Consider the following 19850-nt stretch of genomic DNA (forward strand, 5'->3'; position numbering starts at 1 on the left):
GATATCCAACTTACAATCATTATCTGCATGTTGGCAATTACCTTGTGTTTATTTTGTTCTGTTGAAAACACTCTTGTATGGGGATGTCTACTATAAGACACTTTTTTTTTCAAGTATCAGTTGTTGACAACAAAATACAAAAGGTTGATTGACTTAGTTTTTCTGCCATCCAACAAAATTTTTATTTCTAAACATCATGAAGCAACTGTATGCTGCAGCCGATCCACAGAAAGGACCTCATGTAGAAACATTTGTCTAAATTCAACAATGACAAAATTATGGGAAGCATGAATTTATCAATGCCAGGACAAACATAATATCTAAAAATCTAAGTGTGGAGAAAGGTTAGAGATTGAAAAAGTCCTTTAAAAGAACACATAAATGGATGTTGAATTTTGTCAAAGACTTTCTCTGCATCTATTGAGATAATCATATGGTTTTTATTTTTCAATTTGTTAATGTGGTGTATTACATTGATTGATTTGCGGATATTGAAGAATCCTTGCATCCCTGGGATAAAGCCCACTTGGTCATGGTGTATGATCTTTTTAATGTGTTGTTGGATTCTGATTGCTAGAATTTTGTTAAGGATTTTTGCATCTATGTTCATCAGTGATATTGGCCTGTAGTTTTCTTTTTTTGTGGGATCTTTGTCAGGTTTTGGTATTAGGGTGATGGTGGCCTCATAGAATGAGTTTGGAAGTTTACCTTCCTCTGCAATTTTCTGGAAGAGTTTGAATAGGATAGGTGTTAGGTCTTCTCATTGAGGAAACCAGAATTGAAAGAGACACATGTACCCCAATGTTCATCGCAGTACTGTTTATAATAGCCAGGACATGGAAGCAACCTAGATGTCCATCAGCAGATGAATGGATAAGAAAGCTGTGGTACATAAACACAATGGAGTATTACTCAGCCATTAAAAAGAATACATTTGAATCAGTTCTAATGAGGTGGATGAAACTGGAGCCTATTATACAGAGTGAAGTAAGCCAGAAGGAAAAACACCAATACAGTATACTAACGCATATATATGGAATTTAGAAAGATGGTAAGAATAACCCTCAAAAGAGACACTGATGTATAGAACAGTCTTTTGGACTCTGTGGGAGAGGGAGAGGGTGGGATGATTTGGGAGAATGGCATTGAAACATATATAACATCATGTACGAAACGAGTCGCCAGCCCAGGTTCAATGCACGATATGCTGGATGCTTGGGGCTGGTGCACTGGGACGGCCCAGAGGGATGGTATGGGGAGGGAGGAGGGAGGGGGGTTCAGGATGGGGAACACATGTATACCTGTGGCGGATTCATGTTGATATATGGCAAAATCAGTACAATATTGTCAAGTTAAAAAAATAAAATAAAATAAAAAAGAACACATAGCTCTTTATTCTCTTCTTAAATGCTTTATTGGAGTCATTAAAAAGTTGACACTGTTAAATTGAATTTGCATATTGTCTGAGACTATAAAATAATGGTAGAACTACTGTTTATTATTCCTTCATATATTTTAGGGAAAATTTAGTATTTAACAACAAAAGCATTTTGATATGCAAATACATTTATTTGCAGCTCTTTTTTTCTCTCTGAAAAGACTCTTGTCAATGTACTTTTGACTGTGTGCTCCTTGAAAGGAAGGAAGGAAGGAAGGAGGGAAGGGCAGAGATGTCAAAATATGAAAAGCAAATGATAATTCTCAAGGCCCTGGTTTTTAGGAAAGTTGAATAATAGGAAACACATTTTATACAAAGTCTTAATGCAATAACTTGAGGTTTAAATTACAAATAAAAATCTAGTCAAAGAGGTGAGCTGCTTTTTTTTGTTTTTGAGAAAGCTAATTACTTCTTAGTCTAGGAAATAAATCAAGGAACAAGCATCCCATTTCATTATTTTAGCCATGTTTCCATTCTTAGCTTCTCGCCAGAAGGTTCAAAAAAGTCAACAGCTGTGCTGAAGAATTTGGAATCTTTTAAAACCTCATATTTCTCGGCCATTTCTTCAGTTTCATCAGAAGAAGAAAATCTGATGTGTATGCTTTATGAGTATAGCTCTAAATGCATATTTCTAATTGAATATCATAAAACAAATTTAAAGTTAAATGACAAACAATCTCCATTTATACTCCACTGATTGTTTTTAAAAAAATAAAAACACTCTTTGATACTCTTATATACTTTTCAATTAATTTATCACTCAGTGATACAGACTTTAAAATAACAGTTGATTAATATATGTGATTAAGACATATCCCTGAACATATTCAGCTTGTGTCTTCTAGTCAAATATACCTCAAAAAAATAGAAAATTATTATCCCTTCAATCCCTGGCATAAGTAATAGCAAAATAGAAAAGAATTTAGAATAAAATAAGCCCAACTTAACTAAAATAAGATTTTGCAGAAGAAATATTTTGCCTTCTTTAGGAATCCTATTATTTGACATAATACAGTGATTTTTTTTAATTGACTACTCTGACCAATGAAATACATCAAGTAATGCGCAGTGGCAAGACCCTCTTCTCTGGGATGTTACTCAGAACAGTAGATGTAAAAGTACAGTAGTGGTGAAAGAATTTGGTCAAATACTGAGTGTGTCCCTTGTATTTGAAGTATTTGTCTGAGTACAGTAAGGCTCACCTGGACAGTCAGCTCAGGGATTGCTGTGATTTCAAAAGTATTCTAAATATGTTTTTGGACTATTATTCTTACTGCCTGAGTGGCAGTAGGATATGAATAATCTGCAAGATTATGATTACTAGACAGTATATCTAGGATTTCTTATAGACAGGTTCTTTGTTATTGACTTTTAGAAGAAGAAAGAGGAATTAAGAATATTTACAAACCAAATGAATAGTATGTTCTGTTGCTCTATACTTATCAGAATAAAAGGAAAGACACTGTTGTTAGTTTTACATTTGATTCTAAGAAGCTGTCTTTTTATGTCTATTTTTTTGTATGTCCCATATTTAGAAGATAAAGCAATTTCACATCTTGTTTTCTTATCTGAATTTTTATTCTTGATTCTACTGTCAGAGTGATGAATATGTATAGACAGACACATAGCAAGAGAACTTCTGAAAGTGATGGAGATAAGAAAATACTGAGAATACTATTCTCAGTAGCAGATAAATGAAAAGAAAATCTGTTGGTTACATTTGGTATTCAATTCTTTTAATCAGTGCTTGTAAGGCAGGCTTTCAGAGCTTTTAAAAATATTTCACATCCACTACTTCTTTCATGCAAGCCCAGAGGATAGTAATCAAGCAGAAGATGACTAGAGTCAAGAATATTATAATAACTTTGTTTTGCATATAATCTATAAAAAAATATAGAGTCACAATGTTGCACACCCAAAAGTAACATGATAGGTCAAGAAATGTGGGCTCAGTCATTTTCAACTCTTTATGACCCCATGGGCTATAGGCTCTTCTGTCCATGGGATTATCCAGACAAGAATACTGGAGTGGATTCCCATTTCTTTCTCCAATATGATAGATCAACTATACATTAATTTAAAAAATCTCTCTGGGATAATTTCAGTCACCAAAGGCAGCACTCAGTTCAGTTTAGAGGATCACTTGTGCCAGTCCAACCACTTTATAGTTTGTATAATGTTGAAGAGTTATGAACATTTTTGATGGATAAAGACAAATGGTATCTCAGGTAGTATGTTGCCTCCAATCTATCTTGTGGTCTCTTGTGGTGTTCTGGTCTTTGTCCTTAACTTCATAAGGATCTGTGATATTCATCTGTGTAAATAGAGAGGCGTGTTCTGTCAACAAGCAGTATTGTACACGTGTCCTCAAAGTCTTCTTCTAATGCTTTTCCCATCCTCATGATAACCAGCAGAAATCCCATTCATATGTGTTAAGAGGATATTGCCATCTATCAATTAAGCACCAAGGTATAGTTTTCATCTTCATTTAATTTATATATATACATATATATATGTATATAGTATTACTTGCAAAACTCAATGTTACGCTCATAAGGTATCTCACAGTTTTTGAACATTTTTGAAATTCTATGACCTGCATCATACTTCTTAAACATTTATATTTAGATATGTATCAGTTTTCCTCTTTTGAGCTCTGTTTATGTAAAGCTGTTAAATTATTTCCAGGCTTCACTTAATAATGGGTAACATTATTTTTATTTTGAAATTCCCCATTAAGGATTCATAATCACATTTAGTGTATATCATCTAAATTTATCATAGTGATATTCTCACTCCAAGGACCAGAGTCTGCCTTGAGCTGTGTTTTTGCAACATCTGAGTATATGAAACATTTCTCTGAGTATGTGCATTCCCTCTATCTAAACAGTATTACCAAGGGCAATATTTTTTAAGTGAATTTTTCCATTCTATAAATTATTTAATAAATGAAGAGTTAAAAATGATATGATTTTGACTCAATAGTTGTTGCTGTTCAGTTGCTCAGTTGCGTCCAACTCTGTGCCAACCCAGGACTACTGTAGTCTGCCAGGCTCCTCTGTCCAGGAGATTCTCCAGGCAACAATACTGGAGTGGGCTGTCATGCCCTCCTCCAGGGACCTTCCCAACCCAGGGATTGAACCCACGTATCTTATGTCCCCTGAATTGGCAGCTGGATTCTTGCCAGGAGCCGGCGAGAGACATTCCACTCGTGACAAAGGTCATGAGGAAGGAGGCTTGGCATACGCAAAGGCGGGATCGAGCCTCAGGAGTCCCCCTGGATATTCTCGAGCATCTACCCCCCAAACAAAACCAGTCTGCCTACTTTATTGCTTTTTGCTCGCACCTCTGACTTTACTGGGGGCTGTCCCATACCACCATCTCACTCTCTCTGACAAAGAGTTAACTTACAGCTCCAAAGTTCCTGGGCAATTAGGAGTGTTTAAATCCAAACCCCTCAGATGGCTCTCTAACTCGCCTGACAAGTTTACTTGTACGCTATGCATACGATTGTTTACAGTCTCCCAGCCTCGAGAAGCATGGGAAGCTTAAGATATTCAAATAGCTTAGAGCCTCTCAGAGAGTTAGAAACTGTCAGAATAAAACTAGTAAAAGACTTCATTGATGAGCCAATGTTTGTTGCCAAGTTTTCACATCCCCTGAATTGTATCCTTGAATGTATATTAATTAATATAGTTGGTATGTAGAAAAAATAAGTAGTGGCCTTGGTGTTAGTAACTTTAGACCTTTAAGGTAATAAATTCTTTCCTTTGTTGTAAACCCATTACACATCCGCCCTATAGGAATGCAATTTTATCTTTGGAAGATGGAGCCAAACCTTAAAATAATTACTCTTAGAGAAAATAAGTCTTTGTTGATAAGTCTTTGTCAAGAGTCATAAAATGTTAATAAGCCTTCTGGCCAGAAGATGATGTAAATCACCTAAACCATTTGTATACGATAAATTTGCAGGAAAGAAACCTTGGTTTTTGATAAGGATCAAAGACTGCTGACTTTGCATCCCCTATTATCCTCTATGTGTAACTTAGGGTATAAAAGCCCCTGTTGAAAATAAAGCTACGGGCCTTGCTCACCAAAGCTTGGTCTTCCCATGTCATTCTTCCCCTCAATTTCCAGCTGAGTCTCCATCTGGAGCGTGGATATCCTCTGCAACCATTTATTTGCCTGAGCTTCTAAGACCCACTCAAGAAGGTGTCTAAGGTGGGGCACCTTCCACTATTTGAGAGGGTGCCTGCGGCCTCCGTGGTCAGAGCTAACCTGGTGTCACGGGTTATATTGATTTTCCATGTAAACCAAGCTACTCAGCTTCTTTTCTCCACTGAATTTTCCTACTGAGCTATCCTCATTCTATTATTCTTTATATCTTTGATGAATAAATAAATAAATAGTCACTGATGCCGTCTCCCCTTCGAATACCCTGGATCAGCTGGGGCTGGACCCCGGCAGATTCTCTACCACTATTGCCACCTGAGAAGACCTCCTATATATATTAAGAAATATATATATATAATATTTAAAAATGGTAGCAATTTTCCCCCTCACAATAAATAAAGCTGATTTTTCATATCTCATTCTCTTTTAAAAACATAAGAACTATGATTAATATAGTTAATATATTAAAACCTTACATATGCCATCTCTTTTATATATATATGTGTGTGTGTGTGTGTGTGTGTGTGTGTGTATACATCTTAGATTTATCAGGATCATTTTCTGTGACCTGCATCATTACAGATAATATATTATAGAATTTTTAGAGTCCTTGACAATCCCAAGTAGTCATATTTATAGGCCAGGGTGATTCTTCCATGTGTGGACTTATTAGGCTTTTCTCTCATATTCAGGAAGAGTGTTTGAGTATCCCTGTGCTAGTCCTCAATTTGGTATACCTAGATCACGACTGAACTCCACAACCAGGTGTTCAAATGCTTTGCAATTCACATCTGTCTGAATTTTATTTTCTTATATGAATTCTTTGGTGTGTATGTTTGGGGCCAGGGGTGAATCTTCAATATAATCATCAATATGCTGTTTGATAATAAGCATCTAGTATGCACTGAATACTTAGCTATATTACACATTGATTACATTATCTAGCCTTTCTAACAATACATGAAAGAGGTATTATTTCCCCTTCTAGGCATGTGAAAAAAGAAGGCAGAATTATCCATGATTAGCAGAATGGATGTTGCTCAAAGATCTGTCTCACTTTAAGTGCCATGTCTCCCAGTTTCACTTTGCTGCTGATTAGCTGTACTAGCAAGGAAGATATGGAAAATCTTAGATTTTGATAGGCATCAATTTTTCAGTGAGCAGGGTCATCAAAACATATTACACATAACTTGGCTTCTCTTTTTGATGTAGCTATATTAATATATATGGTTTATTGGAAATATCATTTATAACATATTGTGTCAAGTGCATCACATGGAACATTTAACAAGGTAGACCATATTCTAATTATAGTCCCACAATATAATTAAAAAGATTCAACTCAAGCCAGAGTCTGTAAAGAAATTATTTGCACATTACACATCTGATAAAAGACATGTATTCAAAATGTATAAAGGACTATCAAAATTCAATAATAACAAGACAACCCAATAAAATAAAAACATCATATTTGAACAAATACTCCACCCTGGAAGATATACAAATGATAAATAAGAATATGAAAATATGCACAATGTCATTAGGGAAATGCAAATTAAAACCACAATGAAGTAACACTGCCCATATATTAGAAAGTCTAAAATTAATAAAAAGACACACTGGTTTTAGATACTAGTGTAACAATTTTTTGAAATCATTACACATATAACTACCATATGACATGTCATTCTATTCATATTTACCTAAAAGAAATAAAAGCATAAATTAATGTGAATATTTATATATGAAGGGCCACAGCAGATTTATTTGAAATAATATCAAAGTAAAAACAGCACAAATGTCCATCAACAGATGAACATATAAACAAATTGTGGTGTCTGAATGCAGTGAAATACTCTACAACAAAAGGTAATAAAATATTGATATACATTGCCAGAATTGGATTCAGTTCTTAGTGCCAATGAAATAGCATCGTAGTTGACTTTCTGCCTATTTCTAGTTGACTGCTATTTTTTGAGTCAAATGTGAAGATGGCAGTACACTTGGCTGAGTTCCATGCCATCCTATTACAAAATAACACCATCTCTGTCTTATATTTAGCAAAACACGAACATATTTAATGTCCAGATTACCATGCAATTAAATTAAAATTTTATTACTTATGTATTATTATTTTCACCGTGTTGTTTATACTGTTATGGGCTTCCCTGGTGGCACAGATGGTAAAGAATCTGCTTGCAAGGCAGGAGACTCAGGTTTGATCCCTGGGTTGGGAAGTTCCCCTAGAGAAGGGAATGGCAACCCACTCCAGTATTCTTGCCTGAAGAATCCTGGGGACAGAGGAGCCTGGTGTTGCCAGCAAACCCCATGTGGTTGCAAAGAGTTGGACATAACTGAGTAACCCTGGAAGGATCTTTTTTATGACTTCTCTTCCTCTCTCCTTTTATCCCTTCTTTCTGTGATGTGTTTTCATTTTGCCTATCTCCTTGTGACCAAAGCTAGCAAAATTCTATATATTCTAAACAATCACATTCTCACCAGTGGAACAGTTATAAAACAAATATGTCTTTTATGTGCAAATATTGATAGCTTCTTACAGCATGACTTTGGTGTGACAGTATTATATTGTGGTAAAATGCAAGTTTTCCAAATAGCTTTTGTTATTACTATCAAGATTATAGTACTTCATGAAAATCAAGTGCTCAAATTCAAGTTTATGTTCCCTCCTCTTTTTTTTAATCTCTTTTTTAATTTTATTTTTTTTAACTTTACAATATTGTATTGGTTTTGCCATATATCAACATGAATCTGCCACAGGTATACGTGTGTTCCCTCCTCTTTCTTGAAGCCCTTGCAAATATCAAATTTCTTTCCTGAACCTAACCAGGAATAGGACTCTTACTGGTCCAGTGTACTCTTCTACTGTTAGTTATAAATAGCTTCTCTTTAGTGATATCCACTTACTTGTTTATTTCCAGTTTATTCATTTATTTACTCTATAAGTTGCTAGCAGTAATGTTCTAAGTAAAATAAACAGAATCTATGTTATCAAGGGATTGGCATTCTCAGAGTAAAGGAAATAAAATGATTAATCAGTACCATAATATTATATATAAATATAAAACATTCATCTACATATATACAATATATATATGTATATAATTGATTAGAAGTATTAAGGTATATAAACAAAGTAAATAGAGACCAAAGAGTGCTATGTTGCATAAAATCGGAGTTAATCAATATTTCACTTTAAACCAAATGTGTAATTGAATCAACACTTTTCAATATATATGTAAGAATGTTAAAATAGAAAATGATAAAATAACTCTATTTATATGCTAATAACATGGTTTTGCTTTAGTTCTTAGAGTATCAAAATCATACTTATTTAACATTCATATTACACTGAGAAAACTCTTACTTTCAAAACATTTCAAATAATTTTGCTAATAATGTCAGTGCATCTCTTTGTATCTCAGCATATCTCTTTGTAGTCCCACAAACTCTCATTAAATCATGTTTCTCTTTTCAAACTTTTGAAACATGGAATTTTTAAACCTGGGTCCATCACTGATTTGACTCTCTGAAAGTAATTTATTCTCTTGAGATTGTAGTCCTCAGGGATTAAATATGTCTAAGAAGTTTCTGATAAAAGTTATAAATATTCACACATGCAAATGTCGATTTTAATATTCAGTCTATTATAGCTCTTTATATTTTTTGTTTGTTTTTACCTCCACTGTTTATATTAAGTGAAGTTACAAAAATAAGTGATACTTTATTGGTTTTGGCTTTCTTCCTCTGTACCTCATTATAAGGCAGATTATGGATTAGTGTGTTGATTTAATGTGTCTCTTTACATTTAGTATCAAGCCATTCTTTTCTATTTTTTTCAGGTTGTTATTTACCCACTCACAGCAGTCACTGTACTCATCTACTACCTAATTGCTTAACATCCTAACATAGAAAATTTCATAGATATAAGAATGTACGTGTGTGCCAAATTGCTTGAATTGTGTCCAACTCCGCAACCCTATGGACTGTAGCCTGCCAGGCTCCTCTGTCCATGGGATTCTCCAGGCAAGAATACTGGAATGGGTTGCTGTGCTTTCCTCCAGAGGATCTTCCCAACCCAGGGATCTAACCTGTATCTCTTGTGTCTCCTGCATTGGAAGGTGGAATTTTTACCCCTACTGCCACCTGGGACTGGAAAAAAAAAAAAAAGCAATTTTTAGGACATCCTTTCCTGCTATTTTATTGTCATTCATAGATGTAGGACCCCAAAATTCAAGCTGTAATCATAGTAATGAAACAGTTTTGAGTTGAAGTCATACATTTTGATTCACACAAGATAATAAATCTCATAATACTATCTCATTTGTAATCAAAATAAGGTGTAATCAGATTATCCATTTAATTTTTTTAGTTATGAGTAATTTAGTTCAAGTTCATAAACTAAGCTGAAACATAAAATATTTTTTCACTACTCAGGACCACTTCTTATATATTTTCCACTTGTATAAAATCATTATGCTTAAAGCAAAAACATATTGGTAATTCACTTGTTTTGTGTTTGCCTTTATTATCCATAAATATGAAAAAATGGCAATCAGTTTCAGTTCTGAAGAAAGTCATGGTTAGGAAAAATAATTTAGAGTCGTATGAAATGTTCTATTTTAAACCATTTCTTTTCCAAATTGAGGATTTCTATGGTATGATGAGATTCCTTCACAACAAATGAACATGCTAGAATCCATACTTTATCCATTACTCTTTCCCTTTACCTGAAGGTAATTTTCTCAAAGGCATGTATGTGATAGGATACATAAATATGCAGGTATTGCTTTTTACATAGCCATATTTTCTTCATGATACCTCCTGTCATCCAAGTATAAAACTTAGATTGAAAACATTATTCATCTTTTTCATATTGCCTAGAGAAAACAGTCCAAATTTAACTAAATTAGATTCCAGTGTACTTACACTAAAATAAAAGAATATATACATTGAAAGCATTCATCCTATAAAAGGATTTAGTAGAATTTATTCTAAAATTCCTTTTCTTTAGAATAGTAATAAAATGTGTATGATAAAAATACTGAAATTGATTTTACTTCTATTTGAAGTAATATTTTGAAACACATGTATTTTATTTCCAAAGCATTTCATCACATGGCGCTTAAGTGCTTCTCAAGGGCTGTAGTTTAGTTTCAGTATATAGGCCAGAGTAAATTCAAGATGGTAGCTGTTAGTTTCAGTCTTCCCTGGATGATTATTTGATTGAAAGATAAGTTTGCATACAGATAGGAAAAACAATTTCTTTGTAGTCTTAAATTCCAAATTGCAAAGTCAAAATATATCACAGACATAGTTTTCCTTCCTACATCATTTGTAGCTAGTTTTCTGTGGGTTTCATTGCATCTCACTGAACTAGATTATACATAGTATCAATTTGACATGAACTACATTCACTCTGAAGACAGTAGTGCTCTGAAGCTCATATGCTGGTTAAACATGTGAATTGACTACTCTTGGCTGTAATGACAACGCATCCTACTAACTCACTTTCACTTGTATTGTCCTCCCAAGGCACTAACTGCCAGGACTGCAACAAGAGATCTTTAGGGTGCTGTGTTTATAATTAGCTTGCTGATTGTCCTAATAGGATGTTTTCTTGAGGATTTTGCTTTACATTTTGACTGTCAAGCATTAAAATGGTAACTTAGTATAGTCACTGAACAACAGATTCTTAAACCCATTTTACATCCACGTTTTGAAATGTATTTTTAACTGGAGAATGATTGCTTTACAGTGTTGTGTTGGTTTCTGCTGTACAACAATGTGAATCGGCTATAGATATACCTATATCCTTGAGCCTCCCTCCACCCATCCCAACCTCCTAGGTCATCACGGAGCACCAAGCTGAGCTCCCTGTACTAAGCAGAAACTTGCACTAGTTATTTCACACATGGTAGTGCTTATATGTCACTGCTACTCTCTCAGTTTGTCCCGCCCTCTCAGTCCCCCACAAATCTGTTCTCTACATCTGCATCTATATTTCTGCTCTGCAAATGGGTTCATCAGTACCACTTTTCTAGATTCCATATACATATATGTGTTAATATACAACATTTGTTTTTCTCTTTCTGTCTTATTTCACTCTGTATAACAGGTTCTAGGTTCCCCTGCTGCTGCTAAGTCGCTTCAGTCGTGTCCGACTCTGTGTGACCCCATAGACGGCAGCCCACCAGGCTCCCCCGTCCCTGGGATTCTCCAGGAAAGAACACTGGAGTGGGTTGCCATTTCCTTCTCCAATGCATGAAAGTGAAAAGTGAAAGTGAAGTCACTCAGTCGTGTCTGACTCTTAGCGACCCCATGGATTGCAGCCTAACAGGCTCCTCCATCCATGGGATTTTCCAAGCAAGAGTACTGGAGTGGGGTGCCATTGCCTTCTCCTCTGATGATATAGTCATGAACAAAACAGAAAAGAAACTTCCTCTTGTAGCACTTATTGTTAAGCAGTACTGGTATTTTCTAATTTACATTACTAATATATTTATCTAATTTAAAACATTGAACTGTTACTATTTTCTGTTACTTCAAATGGAGAAGGAACTGGCAACCCACTCCAGTATTCTTGTCTAGAGAATCCGGTGGACAGAGGAGCCTGGTGGGCTGCTGTCCATAGGGTCTCACAGAGTCAGACACGCTGAAGCAACTTAGCATGCATGCATGCATTACTTCAAAAGGACTTTGAGAGATCATTTACAAGTAAAATGATATATTCTTTTTAAAACTTAGTCTTTAAGAGAGAGACATGTAAAAAAGCAATATTAATCAATTGACTTAGATTTCACATTATACTGATAATTCAAATTGATCTTTTAAAATTGAGGTGAAGCATAATCCATTTCTATTATTGGTTATTAAGCTTGTGTATCTACTGGTTTTTGAGGTGGAAATATCATCTATCACTACAGGTTATTCACGGTTTTAATTACAATGTCTCATTTAATGAACTAACTCTGTAGTCTTTCTATCAGGAATCCAAACTGGGGAAGGTAAGAGATAAGAAGAATTTATAAAAAGAGAGAAAAATGGAAAAAAGGATTTTTTTACTAGACAGTAGGTGACTCTCTGCTATTTCTATACCCTAATATGTGGTGAAGTCCCCAAATTATTTTATTAAAAACTAAAGAAAAGAACACCCTTTGAGATTAACTCAGTAATTTGATACCCATGTTTCATGAACTCAAAATAGAAAGCAAATTAGATATTGCTTCTGAAAAACTTTATAGAGACCATATTCATATGCCTTAAGGCTTAGAGAAGGCAAAACCATTTCCTTACATTTATTCTCCCAGAGGGAATACAGCTCCATTTGTCACTCTCTTTAATTCCTATTGACTCTGCTGAGTTATTCCTCAAAGTGCCTCTGCTATGAAGCTGCTCAGCCCACATAGCAACCAAGATATGTTCTCGTTTTACCCTGGAGAAAAACCAAAACCACCAAAGACCTTTAAAATCATCACATATCACAGAGACTTTCCTTCCTCATTTTTCAAGTGTCCTTTAAAAGTCAGAAAAGATGCTGGAAGTCAATATTGTATTTAAATTCAACCCTGCCTATGGATCTCCATCTGAAATCTCAGTGGCACTTTTATCGCAGATAGGAAATATTCTTGGCAAGAAGCTAGAGGATTATTCATTTTTCATTAACTTTAAGTTTCTTTTATTTAACATTTTCTTTTAACTTACGTACAGAAAAAAAATGTAATTTGTACAGCATCGATGGGAAGTTAAACAAATGTGGTCTAAATATTTTTAATCCTGTATTTTATCCCTTTAAAGACAAAGTTTTCATGTATGTCATTTAAATATAAATATTACTAGTCTAGTATGCACCTTTCCAAATTCTTATATGGAAATGTATAGTTTAACCTTGTTCCTTCTGATATAGGGCCATCATTACACATTTTGATGATTGTGCCCAATTTTAATCTGTGAAACAAGAAAAGATAGGAAAGTCTATTCAAGGTAGCCATGTAAATAGCTGTTTGAGGATCTTCTGACTGTACATTTTATCTGTTGTTGGTTGCTGGTAATGAGAGGTGCCATATGTGAGATATTTAATATAGAATCTGGGTCTAAAAATATTGACTCAGGATTTGGGATTTATCCTAAATGTCCATGAACCTACTTCATACTTTAAGCTTCAGGAAGCAGGTAACCATTACAGAGATGAAAAGTGGAACTTTAACTAAGTCTCTAATATTTTCTTTCCTTCTATTTTTTATTTTCAATAAGATCTGAATTCAATTTGGAAAATGTTCACATTAAGAAACTATGGTGTTTATAATATTAATTTGCAAAATTTTCTCAAAGAACTATTGCAACTCTATAGCTATACATTTAAATTTGATTTATTCATGTTCATTAATACTTGGTAAAAACAAATGTTAACCACGTTTGATATATATAAAACTAAAAATCTGCACATCTTTACAGATTATGTTGTATGTTAAAATATTAAAATAATTAAATATTTTATTTTAAAAAGGATACTGGCATTTAGTTCAAATTTTTTTTCCAGTAACCAACTCTGTAAATCACTCCAATAGTACTTCACTACTTTATTTCACTGTATATTGTACTACAGTTTTATGCTATCATATTTTATTGAATAACACATATCTTTAAGGGCCAGATAGCTTTTAGTTTGAACCCAATCTTTTCCAGTTTCCAAGTATGTGTCACTGAAAGAGCCAGATAAGCTTGGTGAGCATCAGTTCCTTCTGATGTAAGATAGGATGTGGTAATATATACCAGGACATTTTTTATTGAAATGTTTTAGAGATACTCTAAAGAAAATGGCAAGAACATACATGTAATATATCTTGAAAAATGAGGAGTTAATAAGCTCCTAACTCTAATGAATGTTTCCATGACACCTGAACGCAAACTAACCACCCTTGTGCATGCATATGTGTAATGACCTGCTCTTTGCTTTGTGCCCTAGTGTACCTGAAGTTGTTTAAGTAAGTATATTTGAATCCAAAGTTTTTAATCAGAAACTATTTTATTGTGATTATCAAATGTTAATATAATGTTATAATCTGTCCTTCTTCCTCATCACCTTCCATTTTGATGTCAGGATATAGTTTTATAATAAAAATAATATTCATTCAGAGTAAAATAATAGATACACATTAACCATTTAAAATGTATGAAGCTCAAGAAATATGATTGCATAATTTTATCTACAGTTCACACCTCTATGATGTAGATGCTATTTTCATAAACATTTTAGAAAAGAAGACTCTAAGAAACAGGAAATTTGAGTAATTACCCCAAATTCAAAACTGTGGTTTTAAAAAGACTTGAGCATCTATAATCCCCCCAAAATGGAAGCAATGGAATGAGCTCTTCTAGGAAAATTGAAAGATAGTCTTAGGTTGATAAAGTCATATAGGTTCTGACTCTCTCCCTATGGAACACCCTTGCACTTGTAAATAGCAATAGATACCAATACAGTGAACAAGTGATTGCTATGTCTAGAGGGCAAAAATTTTCTAAATCACTTTGTCCCTAAAATAGCTTGGTTAAAAGCTATTTGAGGTAAATATTCAATGTCATATTTCATTGCTTTATCTCTTATAGAATAAATTCTGTTCATTACCTTTGGTTCTTATAGAACCCTTTAAAATTATTGCTATAATTCATAAGCAACTACTAAAATGTTACCTTTGAGGAAGGAGCTGGTGGTTGAAAGACTATGACTGATTTTGTCTATTGATCAAAATATAGATACATTCTCCAATACTTCTACCCCACACTCAGGATTTGAATTTAAAATGTATGTTTCATGTAAATGGTTTATATACATGTATATGCTGCTGCCTTTATTAATATTAATGCATTGTTTATTTGAAATTCTGAATGTTTAGTAGTGCAGGAAACTGTGTTATTGAAAATTTCAGTCATATATTGATCTTATGGGAATAATTCATCAGTTAGAGTTTCTTTAGGAGCAAGTAAACTGGTTAGAAGAACATGTAGCATATCCATGGGCTAATATCATAGAACTTATATTTAATTGCTTTTATAGAAGTTTGATAATTGTAACCATTCTCTATAGGTAGCAGTTTTCATTAGGTGCTAAATTTAAAAACATATAGGCTATAAATCAACTTTATCATCAATTAGCTATTTGCAGATCTGACTACAATATCAAATTGAATACATAAGCAGAAATTTTCAAGTCTCTTTCAGTAAACAGTGAGATTTCTCACAGCTGTGGTTTTGTGAAGAGGATAAAACATACACATAAATTATTTCAAGCTGTAAAACACCAATTGATAAGTGGCTAAGATTGTGAATAAATTATTTAAGTAAAATAATACATTGGAAGTTTGGGTGGTCATTATTTCTATTAGATGGTTATTTTATTGGCTAAGATACTTTGATTTTCATTCTAAATCTTAAAATTTCAGGTAACATTTTCCTCTCATGGTGTTTTTTTTTTCTAGTTATTTAAAGATAACTGAGCATAGTGAGGTTATAATTTATTTACTGGCATACAGTTTTCAAATTTATTTATTACCCAAGATGTTCAGATGATCATTTGACTAATATGTCAAATAGGCATTCAGTTAACATTTGTTCTTTTACTTGTATCAGCAGAGACAGATTATATTAAGGCAAATTAAGAGGGTTTTCTTTATGTTTCCATCACAAAACTATCACTTCAGGATAATTTGCATGAAACATATTCAAAGATTATGCATTTTGTAGAAACTACTTAATACAATTACATTTAGTCCTTAGAACAATTTACTAAACTATTTCACAAGCTGATCTTTATGTAGGTAGATCTTATCAACTGTTTATCCCCATTAACAATTTCCAAATACTTATGATTTTTAGGAGATAACATAAATATACAATGACCTTAGATATTACTAAATATCTGAAAATATAAAAAACTGCATATTTATATAAAAATATATACCTTAAAAAGGTGTTTAAATTGATTTCAGAGTTTGTAGAGTTTATAATCCCTGAAAGGTCAAATATACCATTTGTCCCAGCCAAAGCTGACCAGAAAATTGATATAACTTATGGATTTTCTCACCTTTAGAAAATTGTTTCCTTCTTTTTTTAACGATTGGTAGCTTTTAGAATTTGTAGAGTGGTCCTGGAACATTTCCAAAGTGACAAGTTTATCCTGACACCTTGGTTTGGTTCCTTGACACTAGGAATGTATTCCAAAGTGGTTTTCTCCCATAGAATTTTTAGAAATTAGACATCAAAGATAAAATTTTTACAGACCACACTTTCTTGGGTATATCCAATCTGTTAGAGATTGATGTCTTGCTCATGTGATTATTTTATAATCCCAATAGTTACAAGATACTTGGTGATGTCACCAGTAACAATCTCATAATCTAACTATTAATATACCTACCATGATGCAAAGATATCTGTTGATGAGAGAATCACAGCTTGTACCATCTTTATCATAAGGTTAAAAGGGTGAGTGTTAAAGCCTCTGCAGGAAGTTCTATGTAGTCGTCCTCAAAATAGCAGATGATGAGTCACTGTCAATATCACTTAGATGAAATTATTTACAACAAATAAATGGAGATTTATATTAAAATATAAATCTGCATTATGCCAAAATACTCCATATAGAAATCTAAAAATAACCCCAAATAACTTATTTACTGATTATTTTTTGACCAGTAGATCAAGTACATATAGACTGGCTTAAGGTATATTGAGTAGATATAGATTATCTTGAACACTTTCCTTGGAACCTTTGCTTTCAGGATGTTTCTGTGTGGTCATTCAGGTCACGTTTCTCTGAGATAAAGTGGGTCTTTTCCTTGTTACCAGAAGAAATTAATGAAAACATCACACAGATTTTTTTTTTTTATTTTATATAACAAGCATTTATTTATCCCCCTTCCACTTATTTATTAAAACTATTAAGTAAAGATATACTTGTTCTGGGTAAGAGGCAAAGATATGTAAGAACATAACTTATAAAATAGATAAAAGATTTAAAGACAGCTTATCTCAAACTTCCCTAAACTTTATTTCCTGTTTAGATTAGATTCCTCTAGACTGAATAGATTGGGGCTCTAATAGTTCTTCCTGACACATAGCCATGCCCACATCTTAGTCCAATTTGTTGGAGCAAAATCAATTCTCTTCTCACCCATCTTACCTTGAAACTGTTAAACTCAAAGTATTTTATCACTGGATTGTTTTCTATTCAAGTGCTCTCATGGAGAGATATGCAAGGATACATGTGTTTTTCATTTGAAGCCCCTGGGGTCAGTTTTCAATCATGATAGACTTAACTATTTAAACTTTCTGAGGATGAAAATATGTAGTTAAAAGTATGAACTAAAAATTATTTATAAATCTGGGCCTCACTGATGATCACAAAGTGATATGGATTCATTTCATAAGAATAATTTATTTTAAGCCAAAATATATTCAGTATCTAAATCTTAACATATGAAATATGACTTAAAAAATTTAATTTAAAAAAAATTTCCTTTTTTTTTTCTATTAGAAGAGAGGTCTCAGACAGCCTAGAGTTCTGTCAGTTTTTCTTTTTTGACATCTCTCATTCTTCTTGTGATGCTAAAATATTATATGAGAATTATAGCATTTTTGTCCTTAGACTTCTGTAGGAATCCACTCTTTTCCTGAACCTTGTTTCTGAAATTTGGAATCTACCTACACTGTGAAGAATTCTGACATTACTCAAATTCCAGAAAACCAAAGGGTTCAAAATCACAGGGATTTTCTTATTGTCAAGCAGAGATATCAGTCATATAGCCTCTGAAAAATCTTCAGTTCAAGCTGTGGTTCTCAACCCTGGCTACACACTGGAACTAATTTAGGACTCCCCATCCCCTGGGACTGAACCAGAAAATCTGATTTAATTGGTCTTGAGGTGGGGATATTTTAAAGCTGTACACATAATTCTAATGTGTAGCAATGGCTAAGAGCCACCCTTAAAATGGGGCTGCAGGAGCTAGAGTAGATTCTAAGATTGACATGAAGGTACCAGTGAAACTGATTTTAGAAGTTTATTTCCTATATTATACTTTTTGCAAAGTAACCATGTGGATAACAATTTGAGGACATTTTGCAGGTGTATCTTATTTAATTGAATGGGAGTTGGGAATGTAAGAATGGTATGTGGGATATTTTGGTCTAAGAACTTAAAACTAAAATGGATGTTGTTAAATATTAATACCTTCATATATTTTTCAAAATTATCCCTAAAGCAGAACTGTAGATGACTATTTCATACAGGCCGATCTATCTCACGGAGAAGGCAATGGCAAGCCACTCCAGTACTCTTGCCTAGAAAATCCCATGGACAGAGGAGCCTGGTGGGCTGCAGTCCATGGGGTCGCTAGGAGTCCGACGCGACTGAGCGACTTCACTTTCACTTTTCACTTTCACGCAATGGAGAAGGAAATGGCAACCCACTCCAGTGTTCTTGCCTGGAGAATCCCAGGGATGGGGGAGCCTGGTGGGCTGCCGTCTATGGGGTCGCAGAGTTGGACACGACTGAAGCCACTTAGCAGCAGCAGCAGCAGCAGCAGATCTATCTCAAAATGTGACTTTCAGACTACCTGCAACAATATGACCTGAAAAACATTTTGAAATATCAGTTTTCTGGGCCCAGCTCTGACTTTATGAACTGCAGTCCCTTGAGACCAAAACTGGGCTTCAGATGATTTTTTACACACACTGAGCCTAAGAAACATTAATAGAGCTCGAGTTCAGATGGATACTGGAGAACTCTTCCTGCTTCTGTAACATCTCTGAGTAATTGTAGCTTATAGATCCTAATTTTGTGTAGATCTTCTTTCCTGTTTGATAAATAATTGAGACTCAGTTGTGGGCAAGGCAGTGTGTTCACTGGGTACACATACCTTGAGATCAGAAAAATACACAAATCTGAATTTAATGGTGGTAGTACTACAAAGGGGAAAAGGGGAAAAAGTTATTAACTTCCCTCCAATCCCATTCATATATTATGCATCATGTAACTCTCCATTTTCAAGAAGATCGAAAAAAGATTCAAAAGTGCTGCTGGGAAGAATTATATGCATCTGGGAAGTATTGCAGTGTTTGTTGCTGGGATGACTTGATGTGAAAATGTGTCAGTGTGTAGAGCAGCCTGCTCATATCAGAAGTGCCAGCTGTTCTGTGGGACAGAACAAAGAAATTCATTGGTTTT

At 33.9% G+C, this 19850-nt stretch overlaps 1 protein-coding gene across 1 annotated transcript in view; it reads left to right on the forward strand.

Moving 5' to 3' along the window:
• The window catches only part of PCDH15 (protocadherin related 15), a 1798632-nt gene that overhangs the window by 651543 nt on the left and 1127239 nt on the right, over positions 1–19850 (forward strand). The gene's annotated exons all lie outside the window — the stretch shown is intronic.

This window comes from Bubalus bubalis, chromosome 23 (assembly GCF_019923935.1).
Source record: "Bubalus bubalis isolate 160015118507 breed Murrah chromosome 23, NDDB_SH_1, whole genome shotgun sequence".
NCBI classification, from domain to species: Eukaryota; Metazoa; Chordata; class Mammalia; order Artiodactyla; family Bovidae; genus Bubalus; species Bubalus bubalis.